The sequence below is a fragment of the Oncorhynchus nerka genome, linkage group LG19, assembly GCF_034236695.1.
Source record: "Oncorhynchus nerka isolate Pitt River linkage group LG19, Oner_Uvic_2.0, whole genome shotgun sequence".
In the NCBI taxonomy this organism is placed as follows: domain Eukaryota; kingdom Metazoa; phylum Chordata; class Actinopteri; order Salmoniformes; family Salmonidae; genus Oncorhynchus; species Oncorhynchus nerka.
Genome location: NC_088414.1, coordinates 38,346,392 through 38,371,210, shown reverse-complemented (window position 1 = coordinate 38,371,210; position 24,819 = coordinate 38,346,392). Strand labels below are relative to the sequence as shown.

The 24,819-nt window shown below is 43.8% G+C and overlaps 1 pseudogene; it reads left to right on the top strand.

The window, feature by feature from the left end:
* The first annotated feature begins 5,704 nt into the window (after positions 1–5,704).
* Positions 5,705–24,819, top strand: part of LOC115146959 (dnaJ homolog subfamily C member 3-like) — a 33,892-nt pseudogene continuing 14,777 nt past the window's right edge.

The window sequence follows — 24,819 nt, the reverse complement described above, 5'->3', positions numbered from 1 at the left end:
CTGTTCTATGACACCTGCTGCAGCCGCTGCAAACTAGCCTACAACAAAAGCTAGCTAGCTAGCTACTGCTTGCTGTTGGACGGTGACTTGTTGGCCATTACAAGTCAATGTGATTGGTTGATTCCACTGTCACTCCAAAATATTGCCCTAAATACGGTTGAATGGCAGATGTCTTCTATCAAGCATCTGATGGCCTAGCCAATGGCTGACTTTAGTTAGCTATACTGAACAAAAATATAAACACAACATGCAACAATTTCAAAGATTTTACTGAATTACAGTTCATGCGAGGAAATCAGTCAATTTAAATAAATAAACAATGCTCTAATCTATGGATTTCACATGACTGGGAAAACAGATATGCATCTGTTGGTCACAGATACCTTAAAAGGAATGGGCCTCAGGATCTCGTCATGATATTTCTGTGCATTCAAATTGCCATCGATAAAATGCTATTGTGTTCGTTGTCCATAGCTTATGCCTGCCCATACCATAACCCCACCGTCACCATGGGGCACTCTGTTCACAAACCACTCGCCCACAGGATGCCCTACACGTAGTCAGTGGTTGTGAGGCCGGTTGGACGTACTGCCAAATTCTCTAAAACGACATTTGACGTGGCTTATGGTAGAGAAATTAACATTAAATTAATCAGCTTCTTAAAATGCCAACCCTGTCAAGTGGATGGATTATCTTGGGAAAGGAGAAATGCTCACTAACAGGGATGTAAACAAATTTGTGCTCAAAATTGGAGAGAAAAATGTTTTGTGTGTACGGAACATTTCTGTGATCTCTTAATTAATCTCATTAAACATGGGACCAACACTTTACATGTTGCATTTATATTTTTGTTCAGTGTACATTTATCTCCCCAAGAAAAATCCTGAATGGATATTTTTGTTCAGTGTACATTTATCTAGAAAAATCCTGAATGGATATTTTTGTTCAGTGTACATTTATCTAGAAAAATCCTGAATGGATATTTTTGTTCAGTGTACATTTATCTAGAAAAATCCTGAATGGATATTTTTTTTCTGTTCAGTGTTAACCGATTCATTTCAAGCAAAAACTGAAGAGATTGAATTAGAACATCATTGAAAAGAATAATAATGAGATTTGTATTATTTTTTAAAAATCCTTAGCCTTTCTCTGAAAGCGTAAACGACCCCATTGTTCCCCACTGTGTTTGGGATAATAAACATTTGTATTGGCTCTATTTTCCCTCAGCATGCATTTTTTTCACCATTCTAAATGTCTAAAGAATTCTTCTGAAATATGAACACAGAAATACTGGACATGTTTAACTATTATGGTTACGATTTGACAAAATTACAGTCATGGTCTTGAATTGGACTCGCATTTTTCTGGTCTGGTTCTTGACTCTGACTCGGACCTCTTGTCCACCCCCAGTCAGAGTCATGACTCGGTCTTGACTCAGACTTGATTCGCTCCAGTCTTGAATCGGTCTCGGTCTTGACTCAGACTTGATTCGCTCCAGTCTTGAATCGGTCTCGGTCTTGACTCAGACTTGATTCGCTCCAGTCTTGAATCGGTCTCGGTCTTGACTCAGACTTGATTCGCTCCAGTCTTGAATCGGTCTCGGTCTTGACTCAGACTTGATTCGCTCCAGTCTTGAATCGGTCTCGCTTTAGGTGGTCTCGAACGCAACACTTTATTATTATTATTAAATACCTAAAGGATGTCATGAGTCTTGATCAACTAGACTATGACAAAGCGAAAACAGGTTTTTAAAAATGTTAGCAAATACCTTATTTACGTATGTATTGAGACCCTTTCCTATGAGACTCGAAATTGAGCTCATCATCCTTAACATGTTTATACAACTTAATTGGAGTCCGCCTGTGGTAAATTAAACTGATTGTACATGATTTGTAAAGACCTGTCTATATAAGGGCCCACATTTGACAGTGCATGTCAGAGGAAAAACCAAGCCACGAGGTAATATTAAAAAAAGTATTTCAGATGGGCAGAACGGAAACACAGTGACAACATTCAAGCCTAAGACCGCAATGCCAAGCGTCGTCTGGAGTGGTGTAAAGCTAACCGCTTCACCATCTGGCAGTCCGACGCACAAATCTGGGTTTGGCGGATTCCAGGAGAACGTTACCTGCCCCAATGCATAATGCCAACTGTTAGGATGGTGATCTTAGGCTTGTGTGTGGCTCCAGACCTGAATGTTGTCACTGGGTTTCTGGTCGCCCATCTGAAATACTTTAAAAAAACATTTGATTACTAAAATGGTAATAAATCCTATATTAAAATGCCATAACCCACGGACTTGACTATAGTAACGGTACAATAGACTGGGCTTTGGTCTTTCTGCACATCTAAAATCCTACTATGGGGATGGGACATTTCTCCTGGAATGGAGGTGCCTAAAATAGCTAGCCCACTCGGCAATATTTATCGAGCTAGTTAGTTAACATTAGCTCACCATTTATGTCGTCATACTTCTAAGTGGTGCCATGCTAGCTAACCAACAATCCTTGCCATGGTGCTGGCCTAACTTTAGCTAGCAAGTCTGACTTCACGAACAATGAATTAAAGTTAACTAGCTAGCTAAATATCCCTTTCCTGGTGGGCTAATGCTAGCTAGCATGTCATCACGTATAAAGTTACTACACTAAAGACTTGTCAACAAAAAGGTCAAAATAATCATTATGCTAGCCTATGCAGGTTTTCTTTTTACTTGTAAGGATGGTAGCATGCGTTGTACATGTAACTACAGTCGGTGGTTATCTAGCAAATTTTCATAAGCACCTATCTGAGCACAGATCTTTGACCTAACCAAAATAGCTTGTTAGCAGCTAGCAAACAGAGCTTATCTTATGACACAGCTCCAGTTCATGCAGGACCCAATGGGGTGCTGCATACAATGCCTTCGGGAAAGTATTCAGACCCCTTGACCTTTTCCACATTTTGTTACGTTACAACCTTATTCTAAAATAGATAAAAATCAATAGAAATACGCAGCAATCTATAGTACACACAATACCCCATAATGAGAAAGCAAAAACAAGTTTTTAGAAATGTATTAAAATAAACAAATTCCTTATTTACGTAAGTTTTCAGACCCTTTGCTATGAGACTCGAAATTGAGTTCAGTTGCATCCTGTTTACATTGATCATCCTTGATGTTTCCACAACTAGATTGGTGTCCACCTGTGGTAAATTCAATTGATTGAACATGATTTGGAAAGGCAAACACCTGTCTATTAAAGGTCCCACAGATGACAGTGCATGTCAGAGCAAAAGCTAAGCCAGAAGATAGCCCTATTTGGTAAAAGACCAAGTCCATATTATGGCAAGAACAGCTCAAATAAGCAAAGATAAATGACACATTTCCACATCAACTCTTCAGAGGAGACTGTATGAATCACACCTTCATGGTCGAATTGCTGAAAAGAAACCACTACTAAAGGACACCAATAAGAAGAGACTTGCTTGGGCCAAGAAACACGAGCAATGGTCCTTAGACCGGTGGAAATTTGTCCTTTGGTCTGGAGTCCAAATGTGAAGATTTTTGGATCCAACTGCCGTGTGATCGCCACATGTGTATTTCCCACAGTAAAGCATGGAGGAGGAGGTGTTATGGTGTGGGGGTGCTTCGCTGGTGACACTGTCAGTGATTTATTTAGGACTCAAGGCACACTTAACCAGCATGACTACCACAGCATTCTGCAGCGATATGCCATCTCATCTGGTTTGGGCTTAGTGGGACTATCATTTGTTTTTCAACAGGACAATGACCCAACACACCTCCAGGCTGTGTAAGGGATGTTTGACCAAGAAGGAGAGTGCTGGAGTGCTGCATCAGATGACCTGGCCTCCACAATCCCCCGACCTCAACCAAATTGAGATGGTTTGGGATGAGTCGGACCGCAGAGTGAAGGAACAGCAGCGAACAAGTGCTCAGCATATGTGGGAAATCCTTGAAGACAGTTAGAAAAGCTTTCCAGGTGAAGCTGGTTGAGAGAATGCCAAGAGTGTGCAAAGCTGTCATCAAGGCGAAGGGTGGCTATTTGAAGAATCTGATATCTTTTGATTGAACACTTTTTTGGTTACTACATGGTTCCGTATGTGTTATTTCATAGTTTTGACATCTTCACTATTATTCTACAATGGAGAAAATAGTCTAAATAAAGAAAAACCCTTGAATGAGTAGGTGTTCTAAAAGTTTTGACTGGTAGTGTATGTCCTCACACATGTTCTGGATTATTTTCCTCGTGGTGTCATTGGATAGGGGTATGGTTTTAAGTTTGTTGGCGGCTGACTCTCCCACTATTTCAGTGCACTTATCAATCGCAGCAGGGAGTATGAGATCCTCTGCGCTGGTGTGGTCTTATTTGCGCTTAGCAATACGCTGGGCCACAAGGTATGATGCGCGAAGTGACTTTTATTGTACCGTGCATACGTTGTTCAATGAATATTGTGAGGCCTCCAGATATTGACATGTCCTTTTAAAAGTCAGCTGTCTTACCTTTGTGGCTTGGATGCTTGGTGCCCAGATGCTTTTTCATTTTGGAGGGTTTTATGCTTAACAGCTTGTTGCATAGGACCTACTGCGGTCTACACTCACCCTGCCTGTCTTCTATATATGTAAAACCATATTTGATGAAGTCGGGGTCGTATTTTCTCTTCTTGACAGAGACCGGGTTGTCTGCCTTTTTGTTGACGTTGGAAGCAGCAGTAGATGAAGAGGGAGCTGCATGTCATAAAAACAGGCGCATGATTTTACTCTGACAGCTAGACTACATATGTTAAATGACCGCTGACTATCCACATGTGCAATGCCTGCAGAACACATCTGCATAGGTAGCTGTCAATCAAGCTAGCTGTCAGAAGAAGAGCTGTATTATCTGATTGGACGTGTCACATTTAAAACAAAACAATGTTACAGAATGATTTGTTTTTATTGGATCAATGTGTCAAACCAAATGTTTACTGGTCACACACATATTTAGAAGATTTTTTTGCGGGTGTAACGAAATGTGTGTGTGTGTGTGTGTGTGTGTGTGTGTGTGTGTGTGTGTGTGGCGAGAACGTTATTGTATTGGTCAGTGAGTGAGTGCAGCGCGAAAAGCCTCGGAGTCCGAACAGCTTGCCATTTCACCACTGCGGACGCACTGGATGTGTTAAGTCAGCAACAATAGTGGTGCGGCGGTATTCTTTCAAAATGAAAGTTTCCTGGGTGGTTACCTTTTAAAAATAATTAAAAATATATATACATATATATTCTTGCAAAAGTCTTGCGACCCCTTAAAATCATCCCAAATTGTATTGGTCACATGCACATGGTTAGCAGATGTTATTGCGAGTGTACACAACAAAACCTAATATCTAACAAATTCCACCTCAAAACCTAATACACAAAATCTAGTAAAGGAATGGCATGAGAATATAAAAATATAAAATATATGGATGAGCAGTGACAGAGCGGCTAAGATGCAATAGATAGTAAAGAATAGTTAGTGAAGGATACAGTATATACATATGAGATGAGTAATGCGCGATATATGTAAACGTTCTTTGTGGCATTATTATTATCCCATGACCCCCATGGGGGTCGCGACCCCCCAGTTGAGAATCACTGCACTAGTGACACCTGGTTGTCAAACTTATTGTGTAGCCTTGTCTTCTACCGAAACCAATACCGAACCACCACCTAATTGGTTTGACGAAACGAAACTTTGGTCTTTTATAACGTACTTCTGATAAAGCAGATACATGCATCAGCACACTGCTTTGAAATAAACTGCTTAGCGATTTCGACGCATGCCTCGGAGCTCCGGTATCAAACATAATTTCACTATCAGTACGTTGTCGTATTGTAACGTTAGTGCTTTGAAAACTGGATCTATTGGCATCGGAGCTCAGGTGTCAATCGTCCCATCACTACAGAGACGTGGAGAAGTGACGTACAGTGAACTATGAAGCCGGGTCGATGGAAAGGTCTCAGCTGGGTCCAATTTTACTTTTCACTGCTCTGTGTCATTCTGGACTTCCAGTTGGACGGTAAGACAAGACAAGCAGTATTGAGTGTCTCGGTCTTAACTCTGTGTAGGATAGATTTCTACTCGGTCTTGTATGGACTCGGGGCCCAGGTCAAATATATTCACTCCTTTCTTTAACAATGTTCTTAATGCCTATTGAAACGTGGGATTTCTATATTACTCGTAACATTAGGCTACAGTCCTTTATTTTAATTTAAAAAATAACCTCAAACTTTGTCCGAATTGCCTTGACTAATTGGTAGGGAAGAGTGGGGCAAATTTCTGTAAAGTTGCTCGCTCACTATTAGTTAATGGAAGACCTGTTTGCGCAGTAGCGAACCTATTGGACTAGGCTCGTGATACTGAACGGACAGTGTTGCCAACTCCTCAGTAAGGAAAGTAGCTATTGGCAGTCCTAAAAGTCGCTAGAAGTTGCTAAACTACTTCATCATGTAATTGTGATGGACTCTGTAGGAGAGAGGAGTAAGGTCGTGGGAGAAACAGAAAGTGAGTAAAAAACACCCTAAAAATGTTTAGAACTACAAATGAACTTTCTTCTGGGACTGGGACACCTGTGAGAACGATACATGCTTTCACATCAGTCTTCAAAAGTCTCCAATAACACCAGAAAAGGTCTCTAGGTTTGTCGCTAGTCACTTTTTTGAAAATGTGTCGCTAGAGGGGTCTGAATACTCGCTAAATATAGCGACAAAGTCGCTAAATTGGCAACACTGACAGCAACCACAATACCAGCGCAATGACGGAGGAAAGTGCACTTTTTGTAAAACACAAAGGGCCAGTGGTGTGGTGGAAGCTATAAGCAGTTATACACCCTATACCCACTTTTTTTCAGTGGGCATTGCCTAATACTCACTTCTTAATCCCTTCTGTTGCGTATCAAAGTAGTGTAGTGGAGGTTTACTACTTATTAATTATGTAGTACAATAGAGATCAAACACAAAAGTCGCCTACAGAATCAAAAAGCACGTGAAATATATTCACATGAGTGCAGCACACAGCCCTGTTTCAGCGGAATATCGTCTGCAGCCAGCAAGAGTTTGCTGCATGGAGCAGCTCACAGAAGAATGACATCGTTAGCTGGTAGGGTAGGAAAGATAATCCGTTGTGTTGTGACAAGGTAGGGCTAGTATACAGAAGAAAGCCCTATTTGGCAAAAGACCGAGTCCATATTATGGCAAGAACAGCTCAAATAAGCAACGATAAATGACAGTCCAGCGTTACTTTAAGACATGAAGGTCAGTTAATCCAGAAAATTTCAAGGACTTTAAAAGTTTCTTCCAAGTGCAGTCGCAAAAACCACCAAGCGTTATGTTGAAACTGGCTGTCATGAGGACCGCCACAGGAAAGGAAGACCCAGAGTTACCTGGCTGTCATGAGGACCGCCACAGGAAAGGAAGACCCAGAGTTACCTGGCTGTCATGAGGACCGCCACAGGAAAGGAAGACCCAGAGTTACCTGGCTGTCATGAGGACCGCCACAGGAAAGGAAGACCCAGAGTTACCTGGCTGTCATGAGGACCGCCACAGGGAAGGAAGACCCAGAGTTACCTGGCTGTCATGAGGACCGCCACAGGAAAGGAAGACCCAGTTACCTGGCTGTCATGAGGACCGCCACAGGAAAGGAAGACCCAGATTTACCTGGCTGTCATGAGGACCGCCACAGGAAAGGAAGACCCAGAGTTATCTGGCTGTCATGAGGACCGCCACAGGAAAGGAAGACCCAGAGTTAGCTGGCTGTCACGAGGACCGCCACAGGAAAGGAAGACCCAGAGTTACCTGGCTGTCACGAGGACCACCACAGGAAAGGAAGACCCAGAGTTACCTGGCTGTCATGAGGACCGCCACAGGAAAGGAAGACCCAGAGTTACCTGGCTGTCATGAGGACCGCCACAGGAAAGGAAGACCCAGAGTTACCTGGCTGTCATGAGGACCGCCACAGGAAAGGAAGACCCAGAGTTACCTGGCTGTCATGAGGACCGCCACAGGAAAGGAAGACCCAGAGTTACCTGGCTGTCATGAGGACCGCCACAGGAAAGGAAGACCCAGAGTTACCTCTACTGCAGAGGATCAGTTCATTAGAGTTACCTAGCCTGTCAACTATGTGTCTGTCTATCCCTGTTCTCTCCTCTCTGCACAGACCATACAAACGCTCCACACCGCGTGGCCGCGGCCACCCTAATCTGGTGGTCCCAGCGCGCACGACCCACGTGGAGTTCCAGGTCTCCGGTAGCCTCTGGAACTGCCGATCTGCGGCCAACAAGGCAGAGTTCATCTCAGCCTATGCCTCCCTCCAGTCCCTCGACTTCTTGGCACTGACGGAAACATGGATCACCACAGACAACACTGCTACTCCTACTGCTCTCTCTTCGTCCGCCCACGTGTTCTCGCACACCCCGAGAGCTTCTGGTCAGCGGGGTGGTGGCACCGGGATCCTCATCTCTCCCAAGTGGTCATTCTCTCTTTCTCCCCTTACCCATCTGTCTATCGCCTCCTTTGAATTCCATGCTGTCACAGTTACCAGCCCTTTCAAGCTTAACATCCTTATCATTTATCGCCCTCCAGGTTCCCTCGGAGAGTTCATCAATGAGCTTGATGCCTTGATAAGCTCCTTTCCTGAGGACGGCTCACCTCTCACAGTTCTGGGCGACTTTAACCTCCCCACGTCTACCTTTGACTCATTCCTCTCTGCCTCCTTCTTTCCACTCCTCTCCTCTTTTGACCTCACCCTCTCACCTTCCCCCCCTACTCACAAGGCAGGAAATACGCTCGACCTCATCTTTACTAGATGCTGTTCTTCCACTAACCTCATTGCAACTCCCCTCCAAGTCTCCGACCACCACCTTGTATCCTTTTCCCTCTCGCTCTCATCCAACACTTCCCACACTGCCCCTACTCGGATGGTATCGCGCCGTCCCAACCTTCGCTCTCTCTCCCCCGCTACTCTCTCCTCTTCCATCCTATCATCTCTTCCCTCTGCTCAAACCTTCTCCAACCTATCTCCTGATTCTGCCTCCTCAACCCTCCTCTCCTCCCTTTCTGCATCCTTTGACTCTCTATGTCCCCTATCCTCCAGGCCGGCTCGGTCCTCCCCTCCCGCTCCGTGGCTCGACGACTCATTGCGAGCTCACAGAACAGGGCTCCGGGCAGCCGAGCGGAAATGGAGGAAAACTCGCCTCCCTGCGGACCTGACATCCTTTCACTCCCTCCTCTCTACATTTTCCTCTTCTCTCTCTGCTGCTAAAGCCACTTTCTACCACTCTAAATTCCAAGCATCTGCCTCTAACCCTAGGAAGCTCTTTGCAACCTTCTCCTCCCTCCTGAATCCTCCTCCCCCCCCTCCCTGTCTGCAGATGACTTCGTCAACCATTTTGAAAAGAAGGTCGACGACATCCGATCCTCGTTTGCTAAGTCAAACGACACCGCTGGTTCTGCTCACACTGCCCTACCCTGTGCTCTGACCTCTTTCTCCCCTCTCTCTCCAGATGAAATCTCGCGTCTTGTGACGGCCGGCCGCCCAACAACCTGCCTGCTTGACCCTATCCCCTCCTCTCTTCTCCAGACCATTTCCGGAGACCTTCTCCCTTACCTCACCTCGCTCATCAACTCATCCCTGACCGCTGGCTACGTCCCTTCCGTCTTCAAGAGAGCGAGAGTTGCACCCCTTCTGAAAAAACCTACACTCGATCCCTCCGATGTCAACAACTACAGACCAGTATCCATTCTTTCTTTTCTCTCCAAAACTCTTGAACGTGCTGTCCTTGGCCAGCTCTCCCGCTATCTCTCTCAGAATGACCTTCTTGATCCAAATCAGTCAGGTTTCAAGACTAGTCATTCAACTGAGACTGCTCTTCTCTGTATCACGGAGGCGCTCCGCACTGCTAAAGCTAACTCTCTCTCCTCTGCTCTCATCCTTCTAGACCTATCGGCTGCCTTCGATACTGTGAACCATCAGATCCTCCTCTCCACCCTCTCCGAGTTGGGCATCTCCGGCGCGGCCCACGCTTGGATTGCGTCCTACCTGACAGGTCGCTCCTACCAGGTGGCGTGGCGAGAATCCGTCTCCACACCACGTGCTCTCACCACTGGTGTCCCCAGGGCTCTGTTCTAGGCCCTCTCCTATTCTCGCTATACACCAAGTCACTTGGCTCTGTCATAACCTCACATGGTCTCTCCTATCATTGCTATGCAGACGACACACAATTAATCTTCTCCTTTCCCCTTCTGATGACCAGGTGGCGAATCGCATCTCTGAATGTCTGGCAGACATATCAGTGTGGATGACGGATCACCACCTCAAGCTGAACCTCGGCAAGACGGAGCTGCTCTTCCTCCCGGGGAAGGACTGCCCGTTCCATGATCTCGCCATCACGGTTGACAACTCCATTGTGTCCTCCTCCCAGAGCGCTAAGAACCTTGGCGTGATCCTGGACAACACCCTGTCGTTCTCAACTAACATCAAGGCGGTGGCCTGTTCCTGTAGGTTCATGCTCTACAACATCCGCAGAGTACGACCCTGCCTCACACAGGAAGCGGCGCAGGTCCTAATCCAGGCACTTGTCATCTCCCGTCTGGATTACTGCAACTCGCTGTTGGCTGGGCTCCCTGCCTGTGCCATTAAACCCCTACACCTCATCCAGAACGCCGCAGCCCGTCTGGTGTTCAACCTTCCCAAGTTCTCTCACGTCACCCCGCTCCTCCGCTCTCTCCACTGGCTTCCAGTTGAAGCTCGCATCCGCTACAAGACCATGGTGCTTGCCTACGGAGCTGTGAGGGGAACGGCACCTCAGTACCTCCAGGCTCTGATCAGGCCCTACACCCAAACAAGGGCACTGCGTTCATCCACCTCTGGCCTGCTCGCCTCCCTACCACTGAGGAAGTACAGTTCCCGCTCAGCCCAGTCAAAACTGTTCGCTGCTCTGGCCCCCCAATGGTGGAACAAACTCCCTCACGACGCCAGGACAGCGGAGTCAATCACCACCTTCCGGAGACACCTGAAACCCCACCTCTTTAAGGAATACCTAGGATAGGATAAAGTAATCCCTCTCACCCCCCCCTTAAAAGATTTAGATGCACTACTGTTCCACTGGATGTCATAAGGTGAATGCACCAATTTGTAAGTCGCTCTGGATAAGAGCGTCTGCTAAATGACTTAAATGTAAATGTAAATGTTACCTGGCTGTCATGAGGACCGCCACAGGAAAGGAAGACCCAGAGTTACCTCTACTGCAGAGGATCAGTTCATTAGAGTTACCTGGCTGTCATGAAGACCGCCACAGGAAAGGAAGACCCAGAGTTACCTCTACTGCAGAGGATCAGTTCATTAGAGTTACCTGGCTGTCATGAGGACCGCCACAGGAAAGGAAGACCCAGAGTTACCTCTACTGCAGAGGATCAGTTCATTAGAGTTACCTGGCTGTCATGAGGACCGCCACAGGAAAGGAAGACCCAGAGTTACCTGGCTGTCATGAGGACCGCCACAGGAAAGGAAGACCCAGAGTTACCTGGCTGTCATGAGGACCGCCACAGGAAAGGAAGACCCAGAGTTACCTGGCTGTCATGAGGACCGCCACAGGAAAGGAAGACCCAGAGTTACCTGGCTGTCATGAGGACCGCCACAGGGAAGGAAGACCCAGAGTTACCTGGCTGTCATGAGGACCGCCACAGGAAAGGAAGACCCAGTTACCTGGCTGTCATGAGGACCGCCACAGGAAAGGAAGACCCAGAGTTACCTGGCTGTCATGAGGACCGCCACAGGAAAGGAAGACCCAGAGTTACCTGGCTGTCATGAGGACCGCCACAGGAAAGGAAGACCCAGAGTTACCTGGCTGTCATGAGGACCGCCACAGGAAAGGAAGACCCAGTTAGTTGGCTGTCATGAGGACCGCCACAGGAAAGGAAGCTACCTGGCTGTCATGAGGACCGCCACAGGAAAGGAAGACCCAGAGTTACCCTGGCTGTCACAGGAAAGGGACCCAGAGTTACCTGGCTGTCATGAGGACCGCCACAGGAAAGGAAGACCCAGAGTTACCTGGCTGTCATGAGGACCGCCACAGGAAAGGAAGACCCAGAGTTACCTGGCTGTCATGAGGACCGCCACAGGAAAGGAAGACCCAGAGTTAGCTGGCTGTCACGAGGACTGCCACTGATTTATTTAGAATTCAATGCACACTTAACCAGCATGCCTACCACAGCATTCTGCTGAGATACACCATCCCATCTGTTTTGGGTTTGTGGGACTGTCAATTGGCTTGTCAAATGACTGCCTCGCCTGGTTCACCGACTAATTATCAGATAGAGTTCAGTGTGTCAAATCGGAGGGCCTAGGTCCGGACCTCTGGCTGTCTCTATGGGGGTTCCACAGGGTTTAATTCTCAGGCTGACTCTTTTCTCTGTATATATCAATGATGTCACTCTTGCTGCTGCTGATTCTCAGTTCCACCTCTACGCAGACGACACATCTGGCCCTTCTTTGGACACTGTGCTAACAAACCTCCAAACAAGCTTCAATGCCATACAAACACTCCTTCCGTGGCCTCCAACTGCTTTTAAATGCTAGTAAAACTAAATGCATGCTCTTCACCCGTTAATCTGGCCTAGTTGTCAAAGTTTCAAGCTTTTATTAAGTCACTCTGTTTTTTGTCTTATACACATTATTACAATTCAATGGTTAGACGGTTTCTTAATACAACAATAATGCTCAATCAATCCTTAATGCTTTAAGCTATGCCAGATAATATTGCAAAACTTTAAATGCGTTAACACTTAAAAAAAATATTGACTAAATAGCAAAAATAGTTCAATTACCTTAAATGCTCAGTCCCTTGGTCACTTTCCCGTGATTGGTATTCTCTCCATAATAATACTAGATTCCGAATTCCAATCCCTTACCACTATTCACTTCCAACTCTGTGTTTAGAATCGATATTACTATGGCTGGTATTTGGCCATTTCTTTAAATTGTTAATCACTTCTGGACCTGATGTCTCACTGTGCGAATGCCGCTTTGTCTGTGATCAAGAGGTGTCTAGACCCCTGTGTTTCTGAGACTCAGTTTCGGGTTCACAGAGCTTAACCAGGCAGTTAGTGATCCAATTAATACTTAAGCAACATTGAACCAGTTCTTGAATATTGTTTAAGTCTGTCAAAGAGAGTATAGTGCAATAGTACATTTACCTATGATGATTCTCCATATGAAGTCTGTCTCATATGTCAGTGAGATTCATGCCTCCTTATGAGCTTTACTCTCTTTATATACTTTTTTTACGGGGGAAGTCCGCAAAGTGCTGGACCACACTGCACAGTGTTAGCTCTGTTAGACTGCACACTTGTAGCTCTCTTATTACATCCTTCTGATTCACCCTTCTAAGTCTAATTCACAGAGTACTGACGCCCATAGCTCTGCTTCCGTGTTCTGATAAGTAGATTCCACTTGGTGATACCAGCTGGTTGTTTCCACTGTTGGGGGGTGGTGTTTCAAGTCTCAGCTGAGAGAAGTCTATGATGGGTGTCTCCTTTGTCTCCCCCTGGTGTCCAGTATCAGTAGGTGTAGTCCATGGTTCCATGAGGTCCCCTGGATATCATGTAGCAGAGTTGTCTTCCCATGTAGAGGGAGTGTGCCGATCCTTTTCGGTTTTTGTCACAATACCATAGTAAAACTGACTATCCTACTGATCCTTGACTTCGGCGATGTCATTTACAAAATAGCCTCCAACACTCTACACAACAAGCTGGATGCAGTCTATCACAGTGCCATCCGTTTTATCACCAAAGCCCCATATACTACCTACCACTGCGACCTGTACGCTCTCGTTGGCTGGCCCTCACTACATATCCGTCGCCAAACCCACTGGCTCCAGGTCATCTATAAGTCTTTGCTAGGTAACGCCCCGCCTTATCTCAGCTCACTGGTCACCATAGCAACACCCACCCGTAGCACGCACTCCAGCAGGTATAGTGCGCTGGTCATCTCCAAAGCCAACACTTAATTTGGCCGCCTTTCGTTCCAGTTCTCTGCTGCCAATGACTGGAACGATTTGCAAAAATCTCTGAAGCTGGAGACTTCTATCTCCCTCTTTAACTTTAAGCATCAGCTGTAAGAGCAGCTTACCGATCACTGTACCTGCACACAGCCAATCTGTAAATAGCCCACCCAACTACCTCATCCCCATATTATTACTTACCCTCTTGCTCTTTTGCACCCCAGTATCTCTACTTGCACATCATCATCTGCACATCTATCACTCCAGTATTAATGCTAAATTGTAATGATTTTCACCTCTAGGGCCTATTTATTGCCTTACCTCCCAACTCTTCTACATTTACACACACTGTATATATATATTTTTTAACTATTGTGTTATTGACTGTACGTTTGTTTTTGTGTAACTCTGTTGTTTTTTGTCACACTACTTTGCTTGCTGGTACTGCATATATATATATTTTTATTCTTTAAGGGGTCCTAAAATTCAAATCAAACAAGTCATACTATGGATCAATTAGCTATCTTAAAACATACATTTAAGAATTAATAAGGGCGAATTATCTTTCAAGTTCCTTCATTACATCATCTCATAGCCAGCAATAATTATTTTAATTAAATCCACATTTAGCTTCTAACATCGTTCTATATTCCTTTTTAATAACGAAAAGGGAGTTTATTGTATAAATATGGCAACTCTTGCTGTGATTTTTTTTTTGATTTGGTCTAGTTTTCTGGCTTTTTGGGTGGGTTTTGAGTGGTCATTGGTCTCAAAATTTAGCTATACATGACAACCCTGTTAGTGAGTCTGCCAGATTGGAGGCAGTAGGGATGAACAGGGATGTTCTCTTGATAAGTGAGTGACTTTGACAATTTTCCTGTCCTGCTAAGCATTCAAAATGTAACGACTACTTTTGGTTGTCAGGGAAAATGTATGGAGTAAAAAGTACATTATTTTCTTTAAAAATGTAGTGAAGAATATGTTTTCAAAAATATAAACAGTAAAGTACAGATACCACACAAAAAACTACTGAAGTAGTACATTAAAGATGTTTACTTAAGTACTTTACACCACTGTAAATAACCATACCACAATATAGCCGTCTGCACCAAAAAATGTCCTGTCAACAAAAGCATATGTATAATCTCGCTATCAAATAAACGTCAGAATCCAAGTTTTCTCCGAACCACACCTACAGTGAGACAGTTGGCTGTCATTAGACTTCTCACGAGACTTCCTACCTTTGTTTAGACAGCAGGAATGTGGTTTGGACAAAAGTTGTATTCAAATGTTTATTTGATAGCGAGGGACACATTTCACTTTACGTCTGGCAAGTAGAGTTTCTAGAGATTATTATACATATGCTTTTGTTGACAGGAAATGTTTGTTTTTGTTGGTGAAGCTGGGTATGTTTTGGTAGGGTTATTTTCCGTTGCCACACACCAGAACGATGCAGAACTCGGCGTGTCAAACCAATACACAGACTCCCGATGTGTCCCAAAGCTAGCTGTGTGCCCTCATTGCTTGCTACTAACTTTACCCAAACCCTTTGACTATTGCTGGTTTACCACTTGTCTTTTGAATATTCCCTTTACAAACAAAGCCCTTGATTTACATCTAGAGGGAGGAATGCATGTCGACAGTTAAAATGGCAACAGGTTTCCAGAACGCACACTGTTTCCTGCATTAAAGTCTGTTTCTATGTGGTTAGCTGAGCTCGCTATATGTGTTGCTTTGTGGGCTTCCAAAGAGGCTCACACAAACTATTGTGTTTCAGGTGTCTCGGGGGATAACGTGGAGATTGAGAAACACCGTGAGATGGGCCGTAAACTGTTGGAATCTGGTCAACTTGCTGGGGCCCTGTCCCACTACCACTCTGCAGTGGGTAAGGTTACCAATCAGACACACATCATCATAGCTCCAACATCTTTAGATGTCTGCTTGTAGTCTGTTTGTGCCTCTCTCCCTCCGTCTGTACGCTCTCTGCTACCTCATTGCATAAGTCTTTAGATGTCTGCTTGTAGTCTGTTTGTGCCTCTCTCCCTCTGTCTGTACACTCTCTGCTACCGCATTGCGTAAGTCTTTCCAGAGGATGGATCATTGTACATCGACTTATTCATGGATCCCTTTCTGATGTCTTTCTCCCTTCACTCTGTCTCTTTCATCTATTCACTTAGATAAACACATTGAACATTTAAACCTACACACTTTCAGTTGATGGATGGTCATATAATCAATATAGCTACATGAAAATAGCTAGATATAAACTATGCGATAACCTACTTTGTTTAACCCTATGCCTTCCCTCAGAGGGAGACTTAAAACTACAGATGTTGGATCTTAATTTTATCACTCTTTTGTGTGAGGAGAATTTTCCTCGTGGATCTGGAAATTCAAATGAGCAGTTCTCTTTCTCTCTATTCGGGGGCAGTCGAGTCATTGGGATCAGGATTCGCTATCTTAAAATAATGTTCTCTCTTGCTCCCACAAATGCTATAGGCCTAGGTCCTATTACTGCAACTTCAAATTGACAAAAATGTGACTCGTTTCAGGAAACTAGGCATATGTCACGCGTCACTACCTCACAGGAGAGGCAGTTGAATATAAACGTAATTTTTAAAAATCAAATTGCGTTTTTTTTCACAGAAATTCCTTTTGGAACGTGTTAACTTAATAAGAAACTTGTATGTCGTCTGTAAATACAAATAAAATGGTTAAATTAGGAGCCTAGTTGGTTTAGCCACGGAAAAAGACAGGAACCTTCCCGCTAGCCATGATTGGCTGAGATAGTAGATGGGGGGTTTAATAGACTTAGTATAAATCAACGTTTATTCTTGACATCTTTGGTTGTTTAGTACATGGCCTCACATGTGAATCCTTAAAGAGATGGGTGGGGCTAAGGCTTAAGAGGGTGTGAACGATGCTGAATGGGTGGGGCTAAGTCTTAAGAGGGTGGGAACGATGCTGAATGGGTGGGGATAAGGCTTAAGAGGGTGTGAACGATGCTGAATGTGGTGTAGACAAAGAGTTCTCCAGTAGGTTTACCAAAACATAGAATGGCCCTTTACTCAAAAGTTGGGTTACAAGTTCATCAACTTTCAAAGCAGAATGACTTTCCCATTGTTCCTCAGCTGTAGTGTATGATGTACCATTTTCTAGCTCTGAGTCTCTACTTTTATCTCATGTAAAAAATAAAAAAAATAAAAATTTTGCTACAAACTGTAAGACTGAATCGAGCCGGTGGTTCACACATGTATCTGAAATGCAGCCGTACATATCAGCAACTGTTGTTTTATACAGCTCAATAAGACAAGATAGTTATTGGTCTCCACATACGACATACGTGTCTAGTGTATCCTAAGGTTGTAAATGAACTGTCAAATTGTAGTTCAATCATGTCCTGGGATGGTCTAGTCTAGCAGTTAGGACCACTGCCATCAGCATGCACATATAGGCCTACCTTGTTGGTATGGGTTTGATTCCGGCCCAAGCCGTTCTGGCACAGATAACGCATTCTCCAGATTGACTTGATGTAGTTACACATTTCAAATATATATATTTTTTCTTTTTAAGAAATGACCATAGCAGACACCAGTGGTGATTTTAGCATGTACATCTTGATGGGGCAAACATAAACAAAAACATGTGGGATGATTGCCAGCAAAGCCACTACACAACACTTAACAATACATCAATTGCACTATAACGGTGACAAACGGTGCCCACCAACTGTTACTGTGAAGCTGTCCCAACAGCAGAGACCCAACAGCAGAGACCCAACATCTTATCACTTATCACTGCTGCACCTGGCATAATATATATTATTATTATTTGACCCTGCTGGTCATTTATGAACATTTGAACATCTTGGCCATGTTCTGTTATAATCTCCACCCGGCACAGCCAGAAGAGGACTGGCCACCCCTCAAAGCCTGGTTCCTCTCTAGGTTTCTTCCTAGGTTTTGGCCTTTCTAGGGAGTTTTTCCTAGCCACCGTGCTTCTACACCTGCATTGCTTGCTGTTTGGGGTTTTAGGCTGGGTTTCTGTACAGCACTTTGAGATATCAGCTGATGTAAGAAGGGCTATATAAATACATTTGATTTTTCAGCAGAGCCTTGTCTGGCAGTGTAGTTAGCCTCATTTACTGCCTTTAAAAAAACATAGCTGATATGGCTGAATTGCTTAAACAAATGGGGTTTCTACGGACTATTGAGATGTACAAACTATGGCATAAGGGGATGACAAGTGGATAAGAGGCAATCCGTAATTTGGATTAAGACATTAATGAGCGAGCTAGGAAGGACGTAGTCAATATAACTATTTGTTAAGCACTTTTGAAATGTACAGCTACAGAATTCAGAACATGGGCCATTCTCCCTGTACATCAAGTCAGAATCGTAGGATAAATAAAGGGGGCATATAAGCAGACAATGAAAGCTCTTATAATATTCAGTGATTACATTTCTCTAAAACAGGTTATAGGCTACATGTGCACCACCAAGTCAGAAGTAGGCTAAATTAAGGGAGTGGGGGCAAAATTAAGAGGGGAAACTAGATCAAATTATTAGGGTGAGGCACATGGGCTACTAACAGCTTACTACACAACATACACTTATGTATACTGTAGTGGAGAGAGTAATACTATCTCCCTGGCATATTACATAATTTATGCAGCAGCATAGAATACATGTTTGGACTCACCTTGTTGTGTTGTGCTCACTTGAACAGGAAGGTGGCGCGGCGGTCCTTCGTGGGCAAATTTTGTCATCAAACTTTGGAATCAAAGTCTGGCATTCTCTGTATTTTTGGTGCTTTCAAGACAACTGGAAACTCAGAAAAAAAACAAGGTGGAATCATGATGACGTCAGTGATCTTCAGGTCGTAGCTCTAAAAAGAGGCCAGTGTTCCCGATTTAGAATTCTGAGTTGGATGACCGTTCAAAATGTATTTTCCCAGTCAGAGCTCGCTTTTTCCCAAGTTCCCAGTTGTCTTGAACTCACTGCAGTCCGATTTATCTATAATTTCTCTTCATTATTATCTTCATATGACAAGGATTAATAAGGATGTGCCAGTAGATTGTCGACTTGATTCATGATGCTGACTCCTAGCTAAGATTTTTGAAATTATGATCAGTCCAACCAAAGCTAGTGTAGATATAACGTGATTTGATGTCTTGGATGGGCACTTCTAATGTAGCTCTATGGCAGCACCCAAGGGGCTTAATTTTTCGAGCTCTGCCCTTAGACTTGGCTGTGACGTAGTGTCCCCATGACTGACAGAACACTGAGCCAATCATGGCGCAACTAGAGAAGATTACCAACCCCTATACTCTGGATTTTCCGCTTGATGCCCCACCACAGAAAGCACTGAACTAGGCTGAAATACCTGCATTTTGGAGCTGCCTTACTCAAGAAAGCAAAAAAGAGACCATGTTTGTATGCGGCTTTATTAACTCAATGATTATTTATTTATTTTTTGACTTTGTTTTTAAACTGATATGTGACACGTATTAAAACCAAAATAACATGCAAAACAGGCAAGTGGTAAACAAATAAAATAACAGTACAGCAACATTATTTCCATTCCTACAAAGTGTTGGGTAAATTGCCGTGGTAAACAAGGAAGAACTTTATATTTTTTTGTACAGAATGCTTATCAAATAAATACATGGCCCTTAGTCTGTTAAAGAGGACTACATTGTTCTGATGAAAGTACCAACCAGAAGGCGAACATATCTTGAAAGACTTTGGTTGCAAGCAGGACTAAGGCTGAGAGGAAGAGGTGACGCGAAGATGGCTCACTCTCGCCAAAATAAGCTCAATGCGTTCCTATGGGCTTAATATGCAGACCTAAGCTTGTCACCTGCCTTTGGGACAACTCCCATTGTTAGGGCAGAGACATGACCATCTGACCATTAAATACAGATCTCTGACTAAGGTAACACCGACATAATCTTTTAGGGAGTGGTAGAGGTGAACAATAATAGTTGTAATTGAGATGAGCTGTGGGGGTGAATTTAGTGCATAATGATGGTTTAACAAGACATCAACTGGCGATAATCTAGCACCATCGATGGTTGCAATAGGCCCCTTGTTATTTCATTATATTCTTATAGGCTACATTTTGTAGGCTACCATTAGCGTATCAATAGTCACATAATGAAAGGTGTGAAAACCGATAATCTACCGTTTGTGCAATTTATTTGACATTCATTTATCATTAAAGCAGATGTCCCCCAGCACAGGTAGTCTCCAAAGAAGACTGACATCAAACTAACTCCATAGGCTGTTCAGTTGCGGTCATTCAATTCAATTGACTTAATATCTATAAATGTGCACAATTTCATGAAAAGTTATATGGTATTTGAGACATTGGAATATTTGTACAATTTCAATAGCATTATTGACAATAAATTTCACTATAATTTCAAGTACCTGTGATGGTGAATGCATAAAAAAATATATACACCAAGTGTGATGTTACATTTTTAAAATCAGAATGAACAGGTAAGTGTTACAACAGTCAAACGATCAATCCCGAAATGTGACTATCAATCATGTTAATAGTATGTAAATCAGACATTTCACAATGGAATTAAATTGATGTAAAAACATGTTTTTGTTGTATTTCAACTAACCCTAACCCTTTTCTTAACCTACTCCTCCTAACCTGCTACGTTAATTCTCCTAACCTACTGCTAAAAGTACATTTTTGACAAAAGCTGTATCCCTTCTAAACAAAACCAGATTGACCCTCCATCCTCCTCTTCTGAACCACTCCTTTCCACTTTAAAGGGTGTTCTCTTTCTTGTCTCCTCCCCCCTCGGTTGTGATGCTGTAAATTGAAAGACACAAAAACATGTCGTGAAAACAGATTGACATTTAGAGAGAAACACACACACACCAACACACATGAAAGCCAAGTTAACAAACAGATCACCGACCATTTCGAATCCCACTGTACCTTCTCCACTATGTGTTATGCAGGTGAGTGAGGACCCAAAAGCGATTTAACAGAAACAGAGTCTTTTAATGTCCAAACAGGGAAAACATAAATCCTCAATCTTTACAGGAGATGTCCAAACAGGGAAAACATAAATCCTCTATCTTTACAGGAGAGTCCCCCTTCTAGTAGTAGAGGAGAATAGCAGGGCTAGCGGCAACAGACTGCTGGTCCCTCCGGGTAGGCGCGGGCCGTAGAGGACAGAGACACCTGCTCACACGCAGCATCTGATGAAGAGGCAGATTACGACAGGACGGGACAAGGGCAAAGCAAACAAGAATCCGACAAGGACAGAAGCAGAAACAGATAGAGAAATAGAGACTTAATCAGAGGGCAAAAGAGGGGACAGGTGTGAGAGAGTAAACGAGGTCGTTAGGAGAATGAGGAACAGCTGGGAGCAGGAACGGAACGATAGAGAGAGAGAGAGATAGAGAGAGAGAAAGTAACCTAATACGACCAGCAGGGGGAAACGAAGAGAAGAGAAAGCACAGGGACAAGACATAACATGACAATACATGACACTATGCATGCAATCTGGTTTCAGAGCTGGTCATGGGTACACCTCAGCCACGCTCAAGGTCCTAAACGATATCATAACTGCCATCGATAAAAGACAGGACTGTGCAGCCGTCTTCATCAATCTGGCCAAGGCTTTCGACTCTGTCAATCACCACATTCTTATTGGCAGACTCAACAGCCTTGGTTTATCAAATGACTGCCTCGCCTGGTTCACCAACTACTTCTCAGATAGAGTTCAGTGTGTCAAATCGGAGGGCCTGTTGTCCGGACCTCTGACAGTCTCTATGGGGGTGCCACAGGGTTCAATTCTCAGGCCTACTCTTTTCTCTATATATATTTTATTTATTTTTTATTTCACCTTTATTTAACCAGGCAGGCCAGTTGGGAACCAGCTGCTTTCCAATCTATGGGAATCTCAGACGATACGAAAGAGGGGTTGAATTGGCTAGTAATAGGGATTACAACAATTTCGGCAGATCATTTTAGAAAGAGGGGGTCCAGTTTTTCTAGCCCTGCTGATTTGTAAGGGTCCAGATTTTGCCGCTCTTTCAGAACATCAGCTATCTGGATTTGGGTGAAGGAGAAATGGTGGAGGCTTGGGCGAGTTGCTTTAGGTGGTGTTGATCGGGGTTGGGGTAGCCAGGTGGAAAGCATGGCCAGCTGTAGAAAAATGCTTATTGAAATTCTCAGTTATAGTGGATTTATCGGTGGTGACAGTGTTTCCTAGCCTCAGTGTAGTGGGCAGCTGGGAGGAGGTGCTCTTATTCTCCATGGACTTTACAGTGTCCCAGAACGTTTTTGAGTTTGTGCTTCAGGATGCACATTTCTGCTTGAAAAAGCTGGCCTTAGCTTTCCTAACTGCCTGTGTATGTTTGTTCCTAACTTCTCTGAAAAGTTGCATAACACGGAGGTTATTCGATGCTAATGCAGAATGCCACAGGATGTTTTTGTGCTGGTCAGTCAGGTCTGGAGAGAACCAAGGGCTATATCTGTTCCTGGTTCTACATTTTTTGAATGGGGAATGCTTATTTAAGATGGTGAGGAAGACACTTTTAAAGATGAACCAGGCATCCTTTACTGATGGGATGAGATCAATATCCTTTCAGGGACCCGGGCCAGGTTGATTAGAAAGGCCTGCTCGCTGAAAGTGTTTTAGGGAGCGTTTGACAGTGATGAGGGGCGGTCGTTTGACCGCAGACCCATTACGGATGCAGGCAATAAGGCAGTGATTTCTGCGATGTGTGTATTTGGAGGGCAAGTTGGTTAGGATGATATCTATGAGGGTGCACGTGTTTACGGATTTGGGGTTGTACCTGGTGGGTTCATTGATCATTTGTGTGAGATTGAGGGCATCAAGCTTAGATTGTAGGATGGCCCAGAGTGTTAAGCATGTCACAGGTCACCTAGCAGCACGAGTTCTGAAGTTAGATGGTTGGGCAATCAATTCACATATGGTGTCCAGGGCACAGCTGGGGGCAGAGGGTGGTCTATAGCAAGTGGCAACCGTGAGAAACTTGTTTCTGGAAAGGTGGATTTTAAAAAATAGAAGCTCGAATTGTTTGGGTACAGACCTGGATAGGAAGACAGAACTCTGCAGGCTATCTCTGCAGTAGATTGCAACCCGCCCCTTTGGCAGTTCTATCTTGTCGGAAAATGTTATAGTTATGGATGGAAATTTCAGGGTTTTTGGTGGTCTTCCTAAACCAGGATTCAGATACTGCTAGGACATCCGGGTTGGCAGAGTGTGCTAAAGCAGTGAATAAAACAAACTTAGGGAGTAGGCTAAGCAAGGGGCTAGCAAGCTATCAGAAGGGCCTTAGAGGGACGTCTCGACGGAGGAAAGTCTGTTTTAGCCTCCGCGTGCGGTGATGTTGATTAGTAGGGTTCCGAGTAGCAGAGGGGTCCAAGTCCAATTGGCAAAATAAGTATAGTGGTCAAAGAAATTGGCAGGTGGATCTATACAGCTGACAGTCCAATGTTCTCTAGACAGCTAGCGGGCCGCGGCTAGCAGCTAGCGGGCCGCGGCTAGCAGATGGGCAATCATGGGACGTCGTGATGGAGAGGCCAGTTGAGTACCCCCTCGAGCAGATGCCATTTTTAGTCCAGTCGTGAAGGACTTGATTTGCACTTGTCCTCAACACAATTTCTAGAGCAGAATTATATCTTATAAATACTTATCTTACTCCAGAAATATAGTATTACAAAGGCAGAAGATAATTAAAGTGTCTCTGGCTAAGAACCCAAGACAAACATATTAAGACAAAAATATGATGTGTGCTTCACGTCAAAAAACTGGGTTTGACTGACAACTTTGAGAGCCAATGGACTTAAAAGTTTTGAAAAGCTATTTTGAATCCATTTCATTGGTCAAGGCGTTGCGAAACGTTCATGTAGACGGAAAGGGGACAATAGTATCGATTCATGTAAAATAATAAATAATGGTTTTCATCCGACAGCAATGGTATAATAATATAAATCTATTAAACTGAAGTGATTTGGTAAAATCTAACGGAGTAAAAGGTAAGTTACTTCCTTCAGAAATGACATAAGAGTACAAGTACAGCCCACTGAGAGCAACTAGAAAAGTACTAGTTCCTCCAAAAAGGGCAGTCGGCCCGATTCGAATTCGAACCCATGCCTGCCCTGACATATGTGTGCTGTTGTCATTGACTGTACCCACTGGACCACTCAGGGACTCAGGTATTCATGTATTTTGCCTATTATTTGCCTTGAACATATAATAAACCAATTGTACAAAAAACAAACAAATCCCTAATGAAAAATACCTCTACCCCTAACAAATATTGTCCATTTATTTGAATTCACACGAGACACATGTAGCCTACATAGGCTACTTGAACTGACTGCCAGTAGACCTGTAAAACATCACTTACAGCAACTCCCTGGCCGTGATTCTAAATATTAAATAGACCTTTAAAATCCTCCTGCTGCAGGATCAATTTCCTCCTGCAATGAAATGGTTCATATCAAGATCCAATATCTCTACCTGACCTACTATGAGCGGGCAGCTGTGTTTCTGGCAATGGGGAAGTCCAAGTCAGCCCTGTCGGACCTGACCAGAGCTATCCGACTCAAACCAGATGACCTCATTGTGAGTGGACATGGACAAATGTCAACAATAACATAATCTGTTTCATGACAAGTCACGGTTATGGACAACAATGTTGTGGTATTGTTATTAACGCTCTTTCTCCATCTATCTCTGCCTTTTTACCTGTATCTATCTTTCTCTTTCTGTCTGGCTGCTACCTCACTCACTCACTC